The 23,709-nt window shown below is 43.1% G+C and overlaps 1 pseudogene; it reads left to right on the top strand.

Moving 5' to 3' along the window:
* Nucleotides 1-14,476: 14,476 nt before the first annotated feature.
* On the top strand, nt 14,477-15,005 carry LOC138567747 (glutathione S-transferase P 1 pseudogene; annotated as a pseudogene).
* Nucleotides 15,006-23,709: the final 8,704 nt, after the last annotated feature.

Below are 23,709 nucleotides of genomic sequence, written 5' to 3'. Positions count from 1 at the left end.
GTGTTCGAACTGTGGGAGAAGGGGACATTTTGCAAGAGAGTGACGAAGACGCCCAAAGGTCCCAGACCAGAATAAGCATGAATATTGTCACCCTCACCCTGGCGGCCCATATGGCTTTCCTATGGGTAGAAGTAGGAGAGAAGAGCAACCTGACACAAGGTACACACATGAACAAACAAAGATCACACTCACAAAATGTACAGTAACATTTGCAGTATCAGGAAAATATGCCCTTGATGCGTGGAAACCCTTTTGCCACAACAGTAAATGGTACACCAGCACCTTACAGGGGGTAGCAACGGTGGGGAATAATGTTTTCAGTAACAATGAGAACAGAGGTTACGCAAAGGACAGCCCACAGAAAGCACTTGCATGTCCATTACTGTCAACAACCCTCAATGCAGCAGAGGAACCACTGGTGGGGACGGAGATAGGAAATAAACAATTAATCTTTATGGTAGAATCGGGAGCGGAAAAATCATGCCTGAAGGAAGGCCGGTTTCCGCTGGTGAAATATAAAATGGAGACGCAGGGATTTTCTGTGGCGATGGTCGAGGTTCCGTACACAGAAGAATTGGATGTAACGATGGGGGGAAAACAGTGTGAGCACCCCTACTGTACTCACCCATACATTTACCAAGGAGGGACCTCCTCAGCAAGCTTAACATTACCATCTCATTTACAGAAAGGGGGATAGTGTGTTCAACTCCCAGGGTATGCACTATATGTGCTATGTTAGTGATACATACACAAGCCACAGCACAGCAGGTACGTGGGGTACCAGTTGACCCAGACATGTTTATTCAAGGGTTAAAGGTTTTACCACATGTTGTGCCTGAATTAACATACCAAGAGTATTGAGTATCATCTGAATTTGTCCTGTAGCACCCCCAGAAATAGTGGCGGGATCAGTGGTGTCTATAGACATACACAGAGTGCAGGTGTCATCACAACAGATAACAGTTATTGGCCTGGACATTCATGGATTTGAATGGCGGACTGTATTGTGCATAAATGCTAGCATAGCATTACAAGATCTTTCAGATGTGGAGCTTTTCACTGACGCCTACACTGATGGGGAGATAATAATAGAAATAGCAATTCCCTGTGATATAATGATCCAGCGCAGACAGGTGCCGCTCCCCCTCATGTAGGGCTGTTACGAGAAGTAACCCCTGTGAAAATAAAACTTAAACCCCGGGGCATAGCTGCCCCGAGTGAAACAATACCCCCTGTCACGAGAGGCTGAAGAAAGAATTAAGGAGATAATACATGCATTACTACATCAAGGGATCACAGTACCCTCAAATTCTCCCTGTAACACTTGTTTTTACCCTATCAAAAAGGCAAAGGGAGGGCCATGGAGGATTATACAGGATCTACGCCCCCTTAATGAAGTCTTACAAAAAGAATTCCCACTTGTCCCAAACCCTGCATCAATTTTATTCAGCATCCCAAAAAGAGCAGCACGTTTTACGGTGGTGGATTTGAAAAATGTGTTTTTCTCAGTACCATTGGACACTGAATCACAATATTTTACAGCATTCACCTTGGGTGGGAAAATTTAAGAACACTGCAGAGTGCCCCAGGGATATTGTGAAAGCTCAAGTATCTTTAACAAGATATTGCACGACAACCTTGGGAATATTGACACAAATAGCACAATAATACAGTAGGCGGACAACCTTTTGATTTGTGGAGAAAATGAGGAAGAATGCAGAAAAGATTCAGTATCTCTACTAACACTACTAGCACACAAAGGCTATAAGGTGGATAAACAACCGTTGTAGTATTGTGTGGTAGGAGTATTATACTTGGGCCGATTGAGATCCAAAGATGGCAAACAAATAATATCAGACAGAGCAGCAGCTGTACGAGCAGTAAGTGAACCTAGAACAGTAAAAGAGATGCAGAAATGTCTCTGCATGTGCAATTACTGTCGTGCCTGGATATTAGACTATGCAGCATACACAAAACCCTTTTTGCATGCACTAAAGAAAGCACAAAAGGAGCACGCTGCCCTAAAATGGACACAAGCAATGCACACAGCCTTTAACACATTGAAAGAACGGATTTCCATGGCACCGTTTTAGCAACACGAGACAATGAATGCACTTTTTATTTATTTCACACTGTGATGGAACACTTATGACAGCAGTGCTGACACAGACGATGTATTTGGGCCACAAACCACTGGCATATTACAGTGGTACACTTGACGCAGTAATGCAGGGGCACTTCGCTTGCAAACAAGCTCTCGTAGCTGCAGCATTCGCCATAGAAAAAAAGTGCAACGATTGTGATGGGATGCTCCGTGACTTTATTTGTGGAGCACTCATTGTTCACAATACTTGAAAGATAAAAAAGCACATTAACAAATCAAAGAGCCACAGAATACGAAGTAATCTTATCAAGTGCAAACATACACATAGTACGATGCAAAGCTGTGAACACAGTCACGTTCCTCACAGAAGCATGCAGAGTGGAAGATATGCAAAATCACGATTGTGCCACATACAGGGGAGAAGATGATGGTATGCCCACAGCAAGAAAAGATGCGCTAACAGAGGGAGAGATATACTTTGTAGATGGGTCAGCGTCTATCAATTGTGAAACAGGAGAAAAACATGTAAGGACAGCAGTGGTAGAAATAGAAGAAGGAGAGTATGAAGTGATTGTACAAAAGAGATTGCACACCCACTTCTCAGCACAAGCGGCTGAGTTAGTGGCATTGATTGAAGCCCTGCATACAGCCAAAGGGAGTGCTGTAATGATATACACTGACTTGGCGTACATGACAACCACCGAGCATGCGGGACTAGCACAGTGGGGAAGGAGAGGATTTAGGAGAGCAGATGGGTCCCCTGCACAACACGCTGAATTATGTGTGGAATTAATTGAAGCGTTAAAAGAACCTACAGTAGCAGCGCTAGTGACATGCCAGTCCAACACAAATAAGAAAGACGTCATGTCATTAGGTAACGCGGCAGCGGTAGACACCACAAAAGAAGCATCCTATTTGACAAAGGAAGTAACAGGTGAGTTTGTATTACAAAAACATGTGGCGGAAGAGCAGGGGGAAGGATACAACTCCATGCCAGTTTCGCAGATAATAGAGTTGCAGCAGGATGCACCACCAGAGGAAAAAGAGCTATGGGGAAAGAGAGGATGTAGCCAGTCGTTCACTGATCTCCTTTGGCGACAAAATAATACAGGAAAAGTAGTAATGTCAGCTAAATTACTAGAAATAACATTCCTGCTACTTCACTTCTCAGCCCACAAAGCAAAACAGCATATTGCCGCAGATATACATGAAGACTGGTTTGCGCGGGGGTTGCAGAAACATATATCGAAAATGGTAATAGAATGCACCACTTTCCAAACATATAATTCAGGAATTACATTAAGAACACAAAGAGGAACACTACCCCGACCCATTGGACCATTCCGTGAACTGCATATTGATTATGCAGACATGGGGGAGAGGTGCAATGGATCACAATACTTGATAGTGGTGGTCTGTCCCTTTTCATGGTGTGTGGAAGCAGGTCCCTGCGCACACCCAGATGTGAAATATGCTGCATTTTTTTAGTGAGAGATGTCTTTCCACACTGGGGAATATGTGATTCGTCAATGATCTATCCAAAGCAGTGACAACTATGTTGGGCATTAGACATAAATTGTGCATCATTTACCATCCGCAATCAAATGGCGTAGTAGAAAAAATAAACGGCCTCTAAAAAGCAGACTGTCCAAATTGTGCCACACGCTGAAGAATACCGTTATTAGCGCCTTCCCCATTCCCATTGAGCCCTATGGGGGCTCATATAGGAATGGGGAAGGGCCCTGGTGAATGGGGAATTACCGCCCCCGCCAACCGATAATAGCTCCATTCACCAGGGCGGAGTCGGTAAGGATTTGGAGGCAGCCATGGCGCTAATAGCGCCATGGTTACCTCCAACCTCGTAATGAGGCCCATTATTCAGTATTTTGGTGTCTCTCTCTCTCTCTCTCTCTCTCTCTCTCTCTCTCTCTCTCTCTCTCTCTCTCTCTCTCTCTCTCTCTCCCTCAATGCCAACAAATCATTTTATGTGTCTAAAGAAAAAAAGAAAAAAAAACAAGTGATAAAATACAGGTAGAATGCCGAAGTAATAATGTTTATATGAATATGTACTTAACCCCATTTTATGTCTCACTCTGTAGGATCACCCATGGCAATGACGGGGGCCCCCAATGTCAACAAGACTAGCATAGATAGAGATAGGAATAGAATGAATAGTTTAAGAGTATATACTTATTAATGTGGACTGTCTTTCTTTGCAATCGTGTTCTTTTCCATGATGTTGGCCCTTATATTGTACGGGGCAATATACTTTATATCAATGTATAAAAAGGAGGTGGGAGAAGGGGTGAAATAATAAAACAAGGAACCCACCTTATATGTGATGGATTCAAATTGATTTGGGCACCCGGGGACCATACAAATATGTTGTAATGTATAATGAGTGGGAAAGGGAGGGGTAAGAAAAACACGGGACGGCCCAGGGGGGAACAGAAGAAGGAAAAGGGGGGTGGGATGGAAGAAATATGATGAATATAGTGGTCTAGGGTTGAATACAATAGATGACCCACAGCACCCACATCAGTCTAACAAATGGTATGCAGACATGAGCACAACAGAAACGCAAATCACAAATCAGAGCTGTTATGTATGCTCCTTAATACCCCACGCCCCAGGTACTCTTAAAGTGCTTCTGCCACAAGAGTTGCCTATTGCAGAGGCCCAGTGTCTCCTTCATCTCGCATTGTGCAGAATAAAAAACACTTTTCAAGCACACATTGTTTCATTTGAAATGCTGCAGAATGAGAAGACGTGTTATAGCAAGCCACAAGGATTATTATGCTTGAAGGAACCATTTCTCGTGATAAAAGGAACATTATTTTCAGACAATAAATGTCAAGACAAGCAAATAACATGCTGAGTAGAAGCATTGTTGCATGTTACACATGAGGTGCAAGTTCAGACTGGGGATGACTCTGAGCCAAAACATACAATGACCGCCATATATAACACTGTGTACATTGTAGACACACTAAACCACACAACCATAAAGGAGCCCCACATATTAGAATAGTATGATGAGGTTTGGGCGGACCTGGAAGGGTATGGGGCTGTATTTATATGGCTTGCACCCCTGATGAGTATGCACGGCCAGAGGAAAGCCTGCGGGCGGTATGCCGAGACTGGATGCCATGAAAGGGAACCCCTGCTTTGGATGACGCGGTGGCTGAAGAAGCAGAACGCCAGAGTTTGGGAGAGCTACAATATTCTTTACTTAAGTAATGAAAGGCTGCATGTAAGGAAGGAAGGGTCTTTTTTGACCCCCCCCTATATTACAGTCCACATGTGCACACTACACTCACACCGATGCTGACCATGTGCCCCTGGCCAGGGTGCTGGACCGCCCCAGGGCGGCCCATACATGTGCAACTCATATAAGGTAAAATCAATTACAACTCCAGTTTGTATTAGGCTTAGAAAGGCCCATAGAAACACTAGGCTACAGGCTGGCGCCTTTCCCCATCAGCGTCCGCGCATGGCCAGCAGACCAACCCCCCTCGACATCAACTATATAGTCTCTGTGACTGTCCTGTTCTCACTGAAGAATGGGCGTGAAAAGCTACAAACTAAACACTGTATCTTTCGCCTTCCTCCTTACATCACTGCCCTGTGAATGACCGGGCCAGAGCCGGGTCATGGGAACAAACATCCATCTCCACAAACTTGCCTCTGTACTTGCGGACCTTACCCAGAAGACATACAACCCACAAAACCCATAACCTCACTCCTTTTCTTGATGTAGCACATGCGTGCCCCACAACTGTGTGCCACTCAGATTCACCGCTATTACTAATCCTGTATGTGACCATGGGCTTCATTACACAGTAAGCGGTAAGGGATTACCGGCACCGGTAAGGGCACCTTCTTCTTCTTCTTATTATTAGTATTACTATTACCGCCCTACTACGCGGTCCCTTAGCGGGTCCCTCCCCCAACGCCTGGTTTTAAGGGACCCGCTAAGGGACTTCAGAGCTAATAACGGTACCGCAAATTGCGTTACCATTATTAGCTCCTTCCCCATTCCCATTGAGCCCTATGGGTGCTCAAATGGGAAATGTTCCCGGAATGGGGATTTACCGGGTCCTCCAAGGTCGGAATGACCGAGTAAGTCCCTATTCTGGGAACACGGACCCGGAATGCGGTAAGGGGGTAGCCATGGCGCTAATAGCGCCATGGCTACCACCTACCGTGTAATGAGGCCCATATGTTCTTCCCTGAATGAATACCTGATAAAGTAGCCATGATCCAATCACATGAAGACACACCTGCTGCCCCACCAATCGAAATTTAACTTTTGTACTGTATGTACTTTGTCATCAGTGATGCTGTAACCCTTTAAAGTGTAATGACAGAGTATTGTTTGGCAAAGCGCTCTCGGAGTAAGTACAGTCATCTGCATACCCTATCTTATCTTGATAAACTTTACCTCTTAACTTCACCAGCACTTGGTCTTGGTCTCATTCCCTGCTGGGGTGTGTCCCTTATTGACTCTCATTGGGGAGTTTGTATTGTATTTTGGGGGACTACTCACTTTCACATGTTTAACATAACATTACTCAAAACTCTTATAAGGTAGCATTCATTATTGTACTATCCAAAATTACAAGATTATGAATGTTGTACTTCTATGGTGCATACTGCAGCGATTGCCTATGTTTATGCATGATAAGGTTACGGTATTAACAACAACACTCCAATACAATGTTCTTTAGATGAGTACATTCTTTAATAGATTAAGTAGTTCATGATAGGTCTCCCGATAACCCAACATCTTCTTACCAACATTGTAAACACAGCCCCTTGTAGGGACTTTTCATGAAAATTAATTTCACATGTGATGTCATCAGTGATTTCATCAATAACATTTGTGATGTCATCTTTGATGCCCTGGGTGTTAGTCTTAGCAGTGCACAGTGGTGGCACAAGTTATGGTTGTTTATCTTACCATAACTGGCACATTTCTGAGGTTTTCCGGTTTTACTTGGAACCCAACACGTCCCTTTAACAATGTTTTTCACTGAATTTCATAGGTCTTTATAAGTGCAACTTAGCCATAATGTCCCTTTATCAAAACATTTTCATTGTTTTTTACCAGTGCATGCTATTTTCCTACAACTTAGTAATATCATACTTACCCCAATATAGCAACATTTTTGTCCAATTCACAACGTTTCACCTTAAAAATCTGCAATGCCCCACCTTCTACTATCATTTTTAACACTTCTATAAACTTTTTGCAACTTTCCCCACTGTTTTAGCATCTGTTGATGTCCGCGAACATCTGACATCATCGTGGACCTTCTGGACAGTGCCACATGTCCATGCACTTGTGCGCAATCAGGCACGTGCTTCGAGGATAGTTCAGAAATGCATTTTCTACAGATCTAGGAACTTTCAAGCTCAAAATGGACCCTTGCACAGCTCCTCAACCTAAACATGCTCGTTATCTATTAACAATCTAATACATAGCACATACTTGAAAGAATATTAATAAAACTGCCATTTATCTTAAAAATGGCGTCCCTCCTAGCTAAGAGCCACCACCACCACCACCAGCTGGAGGTCCTACACAACAAAAAAAGCACAGTACTTCCAAAGATAATGAAGATGAACAAGAACATGAGGTAGAGGAAGTGCCTACCTTTAGCAGCCAGAGATAATCATGGATGTGGCAGTAATTTACCACTGCTGGGAATTACCAAAGGCTAAAGCTACCAAATTGAAATGCACTGAGTGCAACTTTGTACTCAGCCGAGGACTACCTGGACAGTACTCCTATGGGACCAACTCCATGCACCGCCACACCAAATCCAAATACCGCAATGCTCTCAGAAAGGTTGTTCCTTTCATAGCAAGTTGTAGGCTGTCTTCCTCCACCTCATCTTCCGCAACCAATAGTGAAACCACACAGCCTACTTCTGTGAGGCACAAACTCCCACCAGTTACCTTGCAAGCAATAAAAGAGGCTGTTGTTCCAAAGTGCTTTGGAAGCTGGAAGCTGTAATCAAGGAGCATGAGAAACACTGCCCCTACCAAAGACATAACACATGCACAGCATCTTCCCCTGCCCAGCTGCCCCTCCATATTAGTGCTTGGTGCCTCCTCCCTCATTTCCCTCCCCACCTTACGTTCTAACCTCTCCTGCAAAAGAAATACATTAAAAAAAAAACACAATTAAGGTTCCTTATGGAAACACCTTTAACAGTTAAAAAAATAGAACTAAAAAAAATCTTATAGACTCCATGGGGGTCATTACGACCCTGGCGTTAAGGGTTTTAACGGCGCTGTAAAGGTGTCGGCGTCGTTAAACCCTTGACGCCTGATTACGAGGTCCCTTTGCGGGACCCGACCTTAACGGCTGGTTTTACCAGCCGTTAAAGTAGGGTGCTGCAAAGGGACCTTGGTGCTAATTACGGTACCGCAATTTGTGGTACCGTACTTAGCACCTTCCCCAGTCCAATTGAGCCGTATGGGGCGAAAATGGGAATGGGGAAGGGCCATGGTGAAATGGGGAAATACCGCCCCACCAACCTTGGAATGGGGCGGTATTTCCCCATTCCACCATGGTGGACTCGTTACAACACTGGCATCAACCATGGTGCTAATAGTGCCATAGTTTAGCACCAGGGTTGTAATGAGGGCCCATCTCCTTTACATTTCTCAGTAAAGTACATAGACTCAATAAAACTTTTCAGCATTTCCATTAGTATTTTGTGTAATGCTATGGCGTTAATTCCCCGTTCTAGGGACTGGAACGAGGATAACTGCCTGGCAGCCCAGGTTATCGGCCCAAGCAAAGCAAGGGCGTTAAATGAGGGCTCCAGACCGTTATCCCCATTCCAGCTACTGCAATGGGGGATGAAGACCATTAGCACCCTGGGTTCCCAAAGCAGTTCTAATTTTTTTTAAAAGTTTTGCAAGGAATTTGGGGTGGGTTACCCTGAGTTACCTTGGGGCAACCAGACGTGGTCTCCCTGCTCACTGTGCTAAGAGAGGCACAGCGCCACCTCACTGATGATGCCCAACAAGGCTGAAACACGTGTTTGGGCTTGCTGTTGGTACTCTTGTTCAGAAGGGAATTGCCATAGCATTTCGGTACTGGACTGCCCATGTGGGCGGGACAAAGACTGATATGCAAATGGATATTTCCCATCTGTGAAAGGTACAGTGAGCAAAAAGCAGATGGCTGCGAACTCTCAAAGTCGTTAATAACCACTGAACAGGTTATCATGCCATCTTCTTTCGAGAGAGGGGCGCCTGCTTCCTTTTTTGTATTTTTGGAAGGAACTTGGTGTTGGTCACCCTAAGTTACCTGGGGGCAACCAGACGTGGACTCCCTGCTCACTGTGCTCAGAGAGGCACAGCTCCAACTTACTGATGATGCCCAACAAGGCTGAAACACGTGTGTGGGGTTGCTGTTGGTACTCTAGTTCAGAAGGGAATTGCATAGTGCTGCTGGACTGCCCATGTAGGCAGGACAAAGACTGATATGCAAATGGATATTTCCCATGTGTGAAAGGTACAGTGAGCAAAAAGCATATGGCTGTGAACTCTCAAAGTGGTTAATAACCAATAAACAGGTTTTCATGCCATGTTCTTTCGAGAGTGGGGCGCCTGCTACCTTTTTTGTATTTATGTTTTCAGGCACATATATTCTTCTTGGTGGATGTACATTTTCACTCTTGTGAAGTGCTTTTGCAGGAGTATGGGTGTATTTGCAGTAGATGTGTATTAGTTGCATTGGTTTGGGCATTGTTAGATAGTTGTTGCCTTATTCTACCAGTTGGTGGTTTCAAAGGTTATTGAGGACACTTTGTAGATGCTCATACTCAGATTAGTGAGTACATTTTGGTTTCAAGAATATTAAGTAGGCATTTGAAAGATTTGCTGGTAATCTTTCTTTCAGAGTAATGGAAGTATCATTGCATTCAAAACAATCTGCCTTTCTTATTAATGTATGCAGTATATTGACCTGCATTGGTTGTGGCTCCTGTGTGGTACATTATTCCTACTGTTGTGAAGGTTTCCTTGCCAAGTGATACTTGTCCATGTGTGAAGCCAGTAAGCTTGCAGTTGTTTTTGGTACCATCTGCATTGTAACGTAAAAGCATTACTATTACGTATTGGCTATGTGACTGTATCTGTAATGTGGAACTATTATCGGAATTGCAAGAAGTACATAATATGCCATGATTTGCATTTTGTACGAGGTGCTGAAATGGAATGGATTCATAGTTAGGTATAGATAGATACACAAAGCGCTCATTAGGGACTTGATCATGCATTACATGATTGCAGAAAGGGCATGTATTTTTCCACATGTATAAAATCTGGAATATTTCATTTCTAGGTATGTTTTTGTTTTCCAGTACTTGTAGTAAGTACATTAGACATTCTTGTGGATTTTTCTGTGTATTTATAGTGAATCTCACCGTTACTGCACAGTAGTCCAATTCCTGCCTTATTCAGAAACACTGTAAGTGGTGTCAGGATTGTTTGTTGCATGTCAGTGAAGGAATAACATTTGCAAACACAATTGGTCTGTGCCATTTAAATAAGTTTGTTCAACAATTGGTGGCAATTGGAATACAACATTGATTGCTACATTTGCATAGCAATTTACGCCATTTGCATTGCAACATTTGAATGGACCAGAGAGTTCTGTGTGTGAGTTATTTGATGGAAGTGCAAGTAGTTTCTTTGAAGAGGTAGTTGTCTTTGTATGTGCAGTTGGGTATGCATTTTTCTTTTCAGTACATGCTTCTTTGGTTGTGGTAATTGATGAAGTACGAGCTGCATTCAATTTCTTTGATGGTAATGTTGTGAGATCATGTATAAATTGAGTTTGCACTAGTTTTTTCTTACAAAGTTTGCCTCTTTGATGAGCAGGGTACATTTTGAGATGGGGTGTGTAGAGTGCACCTTGTCTATTGTACTCTACAATGCAAGGAATGTCAGTGTTGGCTTTACTTGCATCAAAATTGACTGGAAATAGTCTTTCAAGTGTACGTAGTCGTGACAGTGCTACGTAACTAATGCCTTCTTTAAAGACTGTGCTGCCAATATCAATCAATGCTTGATCTAGGTTTAGACCTTGTGATTTATGAATGGTGACTGTGCATGCTAGAGATAGAGAAAACTGTTCTCAGAGTGCATACATGTCTTTGAAAAGAAGGAATTGGGCTGTTGAGCATCCTATCCATGGGTATGTATGGGAGCCAACAACTGTACCAAGTGCTCCATTAACTAATCCTTGCTCCACATCAAGGTTATGCTTTAGCATCACTCTACAGTTTAAACACAATGTTAACATTTTCTCTAAACCAGCTGTGTTAGAGATAGAGTTTTCTAAGGTGTCATGCTGTGACTTGTTGACACATAGGTAGTTTCAAACTATGCACGCCCAGTTTGTCTGTGGAGTAAATTTGCACTAGTGGTTGCAGTTCTTTTTTCAGCATTGTTTCATTGAATTGTGTGCAGCTTGCAAGAGTTGGCATTAAGGACATACAGTTTACATTTTTGTATGCTAATTGTTCCATGATATCAATAGCAAATATGTTATGTCTGTATAGCTCATGGATGTGCCTGGTATTTAATATAGACTGTGCTTCCTTAGATAGTACACCAATCCAAATATTTTTCAAAATGTTATTACAGGTGAGGTGACTGATGCATGTTTTCAGTTAGTTCTTTGCATTGGAAATGTTGCCAAAGATTTACATTTTCTATGCTGCCAAGAGTTTTACGGCACAGTTTGTGTCCTAAGGTTTTAAAAATAGGTTCACCTTTCCCTGGTGTTAATTGAAGATCTCCAAAAACCATAACATGTTTTCCTCCAAAGAGTTATTTGCAGTCTGTATTGAGGACCTCTTGCAATGTGAGGTGCATCAAAGCTAACATTAGGTTGGAGACCATGCTCACCTCATCTACTAGCAGAATATTAATTTTTTTAAAACTCTGCATAGCTCCATAGCAGCTTCTGCTGAAAGTTTGTAGCAGTCTAATTAGTTTTGGTGTTCTGTTGGAAGGAGTCACAATCCATGAAAAGTGACACCACCTGTGCTGTAGGCAGCTAAACCTGTGGGGGCAGACACAACAGCTGAAAGCTTGTTGTTTGTGAATTGTTGGAGGAACTTGCTGATGATTTCTATAATAATATTTTGCCTGAACCAACTTAACCCCTTACATTCAGCAGTATTGGTTTATAGTCTTAACAGGTACAAGTTTTAGTTGCATGCTGCACACAATGTTCAATTTCTTTACTTACTTCTAGGAAAATGCTACGCTGCTCTTTGTTTAATTGTGATTTCAGTAGGGCAAGGTCTTCTGCAGATTGCTCATACTGACACATGGGGCCTCATTCCGAGGTGGGCGGTAAGAGGTTAACAGTGTAATACCAGACACCCTTAGTGGGAGCTGCTAAAGGACCAGCATGCTAACAACGGGCCCATTATTAACAGACCCGTTGTTAGCATGGTCCCCATTCCCATTGAGCCCTATGGGGGCTCGAATGGGGATGGGTTCCCTGAATGAGGAAATACTGGGTCCTCTAAGGTTGGAAGGGCCTGGTAATTCCCCATTCAGGGAACCCAGACCCGGTATGCAGTAAAGGTGTAGCCATGGCTGTCCAAGTGGTTCTTGGCTTCCTGTTAGAGAAGGTTCACTGCTGTCAGGAGTGTCTATATTTAGTTGTTTGTGGAGTTCTTCTTCTTGTTGGCATTCAACATATCTTTGTACTGCGTCAAATGTATATCTTTTACAGTGCTTTCACTTGCATTGAACGCATCTTCATAGGAAGCACGGGTGCCTAATAAATCTTCTTCTTTTCTGCATTGTTTAAAAAGTTGGCCATGTAATACAGTTCTTTATGTTGAAGAGTTTTTATTGATAGTTTCATATGATTAACCAGGCTGCCCTCACAACCTTTGACTGTGTATTTACTTTTTTTTCTCATCTGGTTTAATATTATTTTTGTAGGAAAAGTTTTGGGCTATGTGGTATATGCACATGGTTTCCACAGCAGTACTCCTGTTTGGGTAGTATGTGTCCAGTACATTTTTTCTTCTAAGTGCCCTGGCTCTTGGGATCATTTTGGCTATTGTTTGTATGTCTTGGTATGAGTTTAGAACTCTTTTTCTTCATGCACAGGACCGAGCATAGCCAGATGGTGTTTGCAGATTTCCCATAAAAGGCGGTGCCCGTTATAACAATCTGCAGCTTCGTAGTAGCCTCATTCTCCATGGGTGAGCATTTTTATGCAGAAGCTGTACAATTTCTGTGACAGTGTTTTGTCAGATGATATGTCATCCCAGAGGTCTTTCAGCTCTGTTTTCTCTGCTTTGGTTAAGCAGGCTGTGACATATCGTGCAACTGCAGTGGAATTGTCTGCAATTTACTTGTGTCTTTGAAACTGCAAAATGTGTGAATGTAGGTTGCTATAAGTACTTTCTGCAAGGGATTTCATAAGTGACATTTTTGCAAAACAGTGGCATCACTGTCCTTACCAAAATTAGGAGCATATTTAATCCACAAAAGCATGTGGATGTGTGATGCTCCTCTGGCTTGATATTCTTTTCTCCAAAAAAAGTGTTTCCATTCTCCGAGGGGAGGAACTGTTTTATTACAAATGAAGTGCAGCATGGCAATAAGGCGATCATGGAAGTACATTGATACATTTACAGGATCAAGAAAGCAAATATATCCTGATGTTTTTATGTCTATATTTGCTTTGTTTTCGTTTGCTATGTGTAGGAAATCGTGGAAGTCTTTCCATGCATACTCTGCACAACTTAAAGTCAAAAACCATGTGGGTGTGCCAAGGTTGCGTACCATACAACGTACATATGTGTGACGTCAGAATCAGTATTCTTTCGTACCACGCATGTTTGCTAAAAGATTTGTTATACTTGACTGTAAAACTTCATCTTTCTCTGAAGTAGCTGCAGAACAGACATATTTTGAAAATTGGAACCTGTTTTCAATGTGTGTGCAACTCCTTAACATAGAGTTGCTACTTCACTTTCAAAGAGGAGGTGGAATATGTAGTAATATTTATAGCGCTTTATAATATTTATAGCTCTTTAGAGTATATAGTGCTTCAATAAATGTGATGGCATTTTGTTGCCAGCGATAATGTGGCACAAACATATACTTATTTTATGTTGCCAGTATAACATATCCATGTCTATGTAGGCAGCCTCTACATCATTCTTCCCATAGAGACTGTGGGTCCTGGCCAGGTGGCGTATGATGGCGTTGGACTGATACAGCTCGAAGTTTCCATCTTTAAATCCTGGCAGCTTCTGGTGTTGAAGGAAAGAACAGAAGCTGCTCTCGCCTTCGGTAGCAGCAGCCGCAGCCCCAAGACCACCTGCAACATGCCTGAGTACACCTTCATCTACTTTAACGTCCGAGGCCGTTGTGAGACAGCCCGCATGCTGCTGGCAGACCAGGGGCAGGACAGGAAGGAAGAGATTGTCACCTTTGACACATGGACACAAGGGGACCTCAAAAGCAAATGCCAGGATTTAAAGATGGAAACTTTGAGCTGTATCAGTCCAACGCCATCATACGCCACCTGGTCAGGTCCCACAGTCTCTATGGTTAGAATGATGAAGAGGCTACCTACATAGACATGGTGGCTGATGGTGTAGAGGATCTGCGCATGAAATATACAAAACAAATCTACCAGAACTATGAGGATGGAAAGGCCACATACATTGAAAACCTACCGAAGGAACTCTAGAGCTTCGAGTGCATCTTCTCTAAGAACCTGGACATCTTGATCATTGACCAGGTCCTGGCTCCAGAATGCCTTTAAGACTTTCCCCTTCTCAGCACTTATGTGGCGCGCCTTTCAGCACTGTATTTTACTGCATTATGAATTCTATACCTTGCATGCCACCAGCAACATATTCACATGTTATACTGGCAACATAAAATAACTATATGTGTGTGCCACATTATTGCTGGCAACAAAATGCCATCACATTTATTGAAGCGCTATATACTCTAAAGCGCTATAAATATTATAAAGCCCTATATATATTACTACAAATATGTATTCAACATTTTGGCTAAATCAGGGGTCTTCAGAACATATTTGTAAAGAGCGGTATTCTTATGCTGTTATTTCTGTGCATCTTTCATCATACCTTCCACTTTTTCCAGTATGAAAAAGTAGAAGAAAGGCTTGTGCTTCTATACTTTTTTCCCATATGCTGATTGGAGATCCTTTGGCTTGCCGCATTTGATATGTTTCCAGTGCATCGTCTATGGTGTCTTTTGAGTGCAGTGGGTGAATTGTATAGTGCTCTAAAATATTGGAGGCTGTAGTAGGATTTAGAAGTTCAAATTGGCCAGTTCCTGAATTATTTTGGTGATTTCCATTAGGTTTTCTTCAATGTTTATTTATTTGTAGTATTCATTGTTGTCTTTTAGGTATTGCAGTAAGTCCACTAGTTGCTGACACATTTTTTTTTATCTTTTGTAGCCTAGAATACAGGAGCACTGCACTGTCTGAGTAATAGACAGAACACTACAACAGTATTGCACTTACTTTGTTGGATGTGAACAGTAGGTTTCTTCTGGGTTCTATTTTCCACTTGAGACACCACTGGTTTTCAGGAGAGTTGTCTTCACTGTAATTGCGAAAGAAGGAATTTGGCACATATGTGTGTTAATGGCACAGTAATTGCACTTGGAGAACACATTATTTAAAGTTATAGAAGGATTTCTTGGCAGGAAGAGTTAGTGTGTGAAATTGCACAGCTTTGTATATGAATGAGGACTTGAGAGCATCAGGGGGCACTGGTGTATTTATAAGTCTGTCCTATGAGGTGCACTTTTTCAGGTGTATGCATTGCTATTGTCATGCCCCTTACCCCGTAACCCCACTGGCAAGCCCACTTGCCAGGTGAGGTGAGGGTTTGGGGCTCCATTAAGGCCTTGGAGGCCTTGCATCCTCTCCCAAGACTCTCTTTGAGTCAGTCCTGGCACCTCTGGCGCCAGGCTCATATTCATTATGGAGAACATGTTTGAAGGTGGACTACTTTTTCACCAAGCCTGCAGTCAACATGGAGGCATTCGCATAGCTTGGTTCCTAAGAACTAAGCTATGCGGTATAGTGTTTTGCGTCTGGTAGCCTGGGAATACTTTGCCTGGACTACTTTGTTGGGAGGCTATTTAAACCACACCCAAGCAACTGAGCACCCTTTGCGTTACTTTGCAGACTGCATCGTGACGCTCACCATGTCCTGTGATACCCGCAAGCTTCAGTGCAATGAACCTGAAGAGGAGACAAAAGGAACATTGTTAATAGCATCTTACCTGCAATCTCCATCCTGTCATCCGCTCTGCAGTGAATAGCTTCTTCTGGGCATCGCACACCTAATGGTACGAAGCGACATGAAAAGGAGAAAGACAACATTAGAAAAGACATGCTCCGGTAGTGCTAAGACACGAACATTAGAGGAAGCTTACCTGGCTTTTCACCTCATGGCCGGCATCTCTCCAGAGTTCCACACCCGCTGGAGAAGGACTGCGACCTGTAAGGAAGAGAAGAAAAACAGGTTAGCAAAGGCAAGACAAAGCAGCGCGTTACATAGCGCATTACTTACCGCATTACAGCGCACATCTCAAGCCATCATTTACCGGCCGTGCTCAACCATCCAGTACACTGTGCCAAATCTCCAACATGCCCAGGGAGAAAGAAAGGACATTATTACTCACAAAGGAAAGGCAGGGAAGAACAGTCAGCACTATACAAAACTGCTGCAATAAGACACTTGAAAGGGCGCGCGCCAGTGAAGTAACTCGGTCGCCTGCGCCCACTGTGACTACGCACCCCTGCTAAGAAGGCAGGATGGAGAGCACACCTAATACAGTAACACGGTGAGGAGAAGACCTAAGGGGCTGAAGCCAAAGGGGTGTGGTGGGAGGATACTGACCTGAGTCAGCCAGTCTTGAACCCAACCCTCCTATGTTTTCAGGCTAGACCTCCTCCGAAGACACCATCTGGAAATCGGGAGAAGGTTCCGGCAACCAACCAGGGCTGAGTGGCATCCCCGTGGATACCAGGTGTGCTTAACAGCTGTTGCACGATTTACTTTGGAAATTGATTAGTGTAAGTTGTAGCAGGGTGAGAAAAAGGCTCAGAAAGATGTATAGATTGGAAAGGATAAAGTTTCTTTATGTGGAATTCCATTAACTTTCCTGTACATAGATACTTGCTACATGAGTGCAGAAATCCTTTCTGTTGTTTGACTTATTTATCCACATTTACAAATGGCTCAGTTCCCAATGTACACATGTATTTCTTTGCTTTTGAAGCAATGTTGCTTTCTGTCAATTGTTCAAAGTATTTACCTGCCATTCCTTGTGAACACACATGCAGTTTCTCTTTTCTGTGTGCATTCTGGGCATTTCACATATGATCTGCCTTTTCAACTAGCTGTAAAAGTATTTCCAATGTGGTTTTCTTTTTTCATTGATGAATACATCAGATTGAGTGGTGATAAAATGGATATATGAAGTGGTAAACAGTTATGCAAGTGGGCATTAAAAGAAAGTTTTGTAAGCACACAGCATTGTAAGGAAGTGCCACTTGATGTTAGGAGATGGGACAAATGACAGTATGCATATGAAGTATGTTATGCATGGTGAGTGGCAGGTACCCTGTCCACAGGCATTTCAAAAAAGAGTTGCAAATGTACTCTACAAATTATATGCATATATGTAGTTTGTGTTGATGGATGCAGATGTAGATATATCTGGAAGCTGATATGTTGGAGAGTTGTACAGTACTTTGTTCTGTAGGTGCTTTGCAATCACAACAGACTTGTAGCCAGAGTGTTCAACAGTAGATCTGAAGTGCTGAAGAGTGATCACAGAGGTAGATGTAGAGGTCGTGGATGTGATTGGTGAATTGTAAAACTGTAAATGCAATCACATATCCCGAGTAGTATGAATAGTATGTTGGCCAGATGCAAATCATATCATGTGACAAACATTGCAAACTATGAAACTTGAATGTGACCATTGGGAGTCCATTTTATTAATGCCTGCCATTTTCTGTAACGCATTGCAAACATAGTCTGTGCTTCAGACCCACACACGGTGCGAGGCCATAGCTTGAACTATGAATTGTAACGTAGAAAGGAATGTGAATCCCTGCATTATTGGGTAAAGCCTTGAAGCTGTACAAAAGCTGTGGCTAATCAGAAGCCCAGGTGCCAGCCTGTCTTGCAAGCACTGTTGTAAAAGGCAGTTAAATGAGAATTATATGTAGCTAACGGTGCTCCTTCACAGAGGATGGTATTTCTCTGCTTCAGAACTGTCAGACCCTTAGACCATGAGCACAGCGAACAGATAACATTGGTTGGAATGTCTTCCTGCTAAAACATGATATCCTTCCTCGTGCTGATGACCCGTGTTCCCCATAATAGAAAACTGTCTCTGCATCCTCAGCTAGAAATACTAATGTTTAGGCTGAATGACGTTACATGCATAACTGTCAATTACCGAACCCTAGCTTGTATGTCACGTATAGGGGTGGACCAAATAATACTGTAGAATGATGATGTATTATGTACATATATATATATATGACTGCTTTACCGCGGCTCGCTCTCTCTCCTCTCACGGTGTCTGGGAACACACGTTGTGAGGTGTTGAGACCAGGTCAGCCAACTGAGATAATCTGAAATAAACCAGACCTGTTTGGGAACCAAACCTCAAAACGGGCGTGTCATTAGTATATGGTTATTGTGCCTTTATTCCATATATAGTCTTACAGAATGGTTGTGTGATTGCTTATGTGTAGCCAATGAGGGAGTGGCGCAGAGAGTGACGTCAAACGTCAAAAGGGAAAAAGGCTGCCCCTGTGTTTTGGGGTCCGCGGACACTGTGGTAGTCCGCGGACAGGACTTGCCACACCCGGGGCTTCTCAGCATGACTGGCATGTAAATGGGACTGGGGGGATTAGCCAATCAGGTGTTGTGGGTGCCATTCATAGGTAGAGAGGGTCATCCTTTTCTCCTTGCGGTTTGTAGTGACGATGGCTGTGGTTGGAGAGTTGGAGAGAGTGAGTGTGTGGATGGTGAGAGATTTTTTCATGACTAATCTGCAGAGGTATGCAGAGATATGTGGCATTTCTGCCAACCTTGGTTTGGAGGGAGTAGAGGCTTTGTGTTGTGGTGTACCAGGGAGAAATTCGAAATGTGTATTTACAGTTTGTAAAAATATGGCTGTTTTCAACAGTACAGATGTTCCGGTGATTAATTGTGGAGGAATGTATTTGGGGTATGTGAGTGCATTAACTTTGGAGGGTGGAAGGAAAGCAGTGGCACAGAAGACAAAGAAACTCAAGCGCTTGCACACTATGTAGTACTGCTTGAAAAGCAGCAGGTGGTTGTATGTCATGGGTATTTGGCCAAACATTCCACAAAAAAGGGTAATATATTGATAAATGTATTCAGTCACAGTGCACCAATCGCTGTAAAGTTTCATTCATAAATGCATATGTATTTATTCATTCCAGAGTCAGCCTGACAAATGTTTCGAGCTTAAGCTCTTCTTCTGAGGCTTAAAGTGTTCTTGTTGTTCACATAGTCCATTAGGTTTTGCAGCTAAAATGCAATAATCAGTTGCGAATCCCTGTATATTCCTTCGCTGTTGCGTCTCAACAATTAAATTATCTTTGCCAAGGGAGCCAACGTGGACTTGCACCAAAAGGCGGATAATGTAATCAGAAGACAAATTTTGCAGGGTGCACTGAAGCAGTTGCTGGAGGAACTAATTCACCTCTTTCCATGTGCAAAGGTTATCTTTTCCCAAATACCACCTAGGGATGCATGGATGTGTCGTAGTGTCATTAATCCTCAACAAGAGATAGGAAGGCATATTGTTAACCAAGGGATAACTTGTTTGATGTGTGCTGTTGGGATGTCATCATTCCCAAATTAGAACATTTTGGAGGATAGCGCTAGTTCGTTTTTTTGTTATGGACTTTTACGGATTGTGGGAATAACATCTTTCTTAATAATATCCAAAATACAATCAGACGGTTGTTGTAAAATCATCTAGAGTACATTTAGTAGGTGTAGCAGAAAAAAAACAGCCCCAAAAACAAAAATAAAAGTAAAAAAGGCTCTTTTCAGAGCCACCACCAAATAGGAAATGTGCAACGCTGTTTGCAATTTTTGTCCCCACCCTCACAAATTGCACGCTATGTTTGCGGACACTACAGTAGTCCGCGGAATGCATGTTCCACATCCAAGGCGTTTGAGGCTGGCAGGCATGGAAATGGGACTGGGGAGGCCAGGGGATTGTCAATACATTTTCCTGAGTGTGGTGTGTAAGGAGAGACTGTGGCAGAAGGTTTGTTTGCTGAGAGAAGTGCAGATGGCTATGGCTATGGCTGTGCAGTGTCTGGATTTTGGGACACTCTTGGATACATTGGTTGCTGGTGTATGCAAAGCATTGTGGAGTGGCTGGACATTTTTTATTCGATCATGTGGATGCGCACTGGTATGGAGTGCGTGGAATGAAGTGGCTGGATTTGGTTCCTCTTTGTGCCACTTTGGTGACACATCATCATCCAGACATTATTATTATTCATTGTGGAGGGAACAGTTTAGGACAGGTTTCCGGCTTCTCACTGCAGTTTGCAATGAAGGAGGCACTTGGGAAAGTCATGGACATGTTTCCAAACTCCCAAGTAATTTTTTCTCGCATTGCTCAGAGCAAGACGTGGCTGTGCTCTTCTTCATTTGGTCCACAAATGGAGAAAGGGAGGTGAAATTTTAACAAGGCTGTTTGTGCCTTTCTGGGAGATGTTGGCATGTCGTCCTTCCACACTGCAAATATTACATTTCATAGCACAAACATTTTTCACAGAGATGGAGTCCATCTTGCTGATGCTGGTAATCAGCTTTTTCTGCAAAAAATCCAAAATGCATTGCAGCCCTTTTTGCAGGTACATGAAACATTTTTCCAGTAGGTATTGGCTTCTTCCACCCTTCTCAAAACAAAAAAAAAACACCACAAAAAGGCTCTTTTACGAGTCAGCACTTTCCCCCGGAAATCTTTTTGAAAGTGCCACCCCCTTCATCTATTTTGAAGTTCGCGGACGGTCCTGTACCATTTCATTGGCACTTCTATTTTTAAACTGTGAAAGGAGGGTCTGAAAAGAACATTTTTTGGGTTTTTGTTATTTTGTATTTTATTTGGGTTTTTTATGCATGACACACAAGTAAAGGAAGGGATACGAAATGGCAAGTGGAGAGAGGAAGATGTTGGGTGGGCCTCACTTGGGTAGGGGGCACTCTTTCTCATGCTCCCGGACCGAAGCCTCGAAAGCACTCCAAAATTGTTCCCCTGCAGAGTACCGCGTTGCAGTACATGCACAATACAGTGACCATCGAAAGGTAAGAGCCTGCTGCGTCGCGTATGGCCTGCAAGGCTGGTTCAGGGATGTGCTGCCCCACAGGAGTGCCTCTTGTGGTGGCAGGAGAAGATACAGAGGATGTTCTAGAGGAACTCAACCTACTACTTTGTTGAAAGGGGACAACCCTCCAAACTGATGCCTTGTGGTTCGACCTTAGGGGTCGCTGCATTGAGGTGGTCCCGTAGCTGTACAGACCCAGTTTCTACGACTGAGCACCATTTTCCACTCAATGTCTGCACATGCCTTGGGTACCCCTCCAATGGTGGCAAAGTGCCTCCACACCCAAGACTTACGCTGGCTGGCTGGAATGAGGACTTACACTAATTCATCCTCATCTTCCTCTTCATCCCACTCTACATATCCATGCCAATTCCCCTCTCCAGGCCCTTGGAGAGGTGGTGGTGGTGGAGGGGTTCCGGGTGGTGCTGAAGCAGAATCAGCAGCAGCAGGAGTTGCCCTGGTTGCCATCTGATCTGGAAGGTTTGCCACCAGTAGATCAGTCCAGCAGGAAAAGCAATGTAAGCCAACAGAAGTGTGCAGCGATGCTTTGTCCCGGTATCCAAAGACAGAATGAGGAGCATCTCTGGGGTGTGGCCTTTTACAGGGGTGCTCGGGAGCGCTCTGCTGACAGCTGCACACTCTGCAGATAATTCAAACAACAAAGAGAGTTCAAAAGACTTCAAAAAGTGTCCAGATTGCCTAGGGCATGGTCTGGGACCTGTGCAAGAGTGAGGTTTCATAGTAAAACATCTTTGATTGCTCCAAAAAATACTTTTTTGGTGTCCGGGGGCCGATTCCCTGTTCCCGGACAAGGGCCTTCACTGAGCGTGCATGCAATCACATGGTGACATCGAGGACATTTGCGAATGGGATGGGTGTCCATAGGACACATATTGCGCAGGATTGGTTGTGCGCATGCACATAGGTGTTCTACGGACATGGTTGGGCTCCCCGGACTAATTAAAAGTGTGACACACATGCAGCAGACAGTTCCGGATGGGCGCGATGTTCATAGGACCCCGAAGGTGGGATGAGCATGCACACACGTGTCTGCCGGACAGGGCTAGGGTCCCCAAACTAATAAAAGGTGTGTCACAACTTTGCAGACATGCAGACAAGCTTGGTGTTCTACGTACACCTCCATTTGATTGCGGCCAATCCGGACAGGTTCAGTGTCCATAGGACACCTTTATTTTGATTAATTGCAGAAATTCCGGAGAGTTGCGCTGTCCGCATACTCCTAACTGATCTTATAAAAAATAAAACACATACAGGAACAGTATACATATAACTTTTTTTAGACACATAAATATACAAATTATGAATGAGAGGGGGAAGCAGAAATGGAGACATATACAGGGAATTGGGGTTTATAGAAGTTGGGAATTAGGAGAGGAAGCGATTGAGGTCTCATCGTAACGTTTTTGGTGATGGGGAATGTGTGGGCAAGATTGGCTGAGGCAGGGAGAAGGTGTACAGGTGCAGGTGGGGCAGTGAGATTTAATTTTCTCCATGATATGTTTTTGTACAAAGTCTTTCAAATCAGCAAAAGTGTTCATTAATTGACCAATTTTATTTCTTCCAAATGCACTAGATGATTTTGCACAGTGTCACTTCCATATGCTCTTAGAGTTGTACATGATGTATAGTTTCTGGTGCATTGCCGTTATTTTCTGTATGTTCTGTTAATGAAAAAAATATGTGAAACAATGTGCATTAATTGGCTTACTTTGGAAACTGCACTGTGTACCAATAGTATCACTGTCTTCACTCATTTAATTCCGAGGAAAACATTTTAAAGCCACTGCAGGGTGCTAGCCATTTCTGCGTAAAAAAAGAGAAATTATTTTTTAGAGTAGCATAGTGAACAAAGTGCGTTGTTATAGGAATGAATGTAGTGCACTTACCAGTTTGTTGTTCAGTTGTGCTGTTAGTGCTTTGCAGGGTGTGCAGTTGACAGTTGGTTTGCAGTTTCTGTATAAAGAAGCAGTCAGGCAACCTCCTATTGTCGTTACGATTACAGGGATACAGTTCGTTTATCCCATTATCATTTGTTTTTATATCTAATATGTCAAATCCTAATGCGTTGATGATAATTGCAGAATTTAATAACATGTTGGTTATTATTTGCGATTGATGA

This window comes from Ambystoma mexicanum, chromosome 2p (assembly GCF_040938575.1).
Source record: "Ambystoma mexicanum isolate Mex_15411 chromosome 2p, UKY_AmexF1_1, whole genome shotgun sequence".
Classification (NCBI taxonomy): Eukaryota; Metazoa; Chordata; class Amphibia; order Caudata; family Ambystomatidae; genus Ambystoma; species Ambystoma mexicanum.
This window is presented reverse-complemented; position numbering and strand designations above follow the sequence as displayed.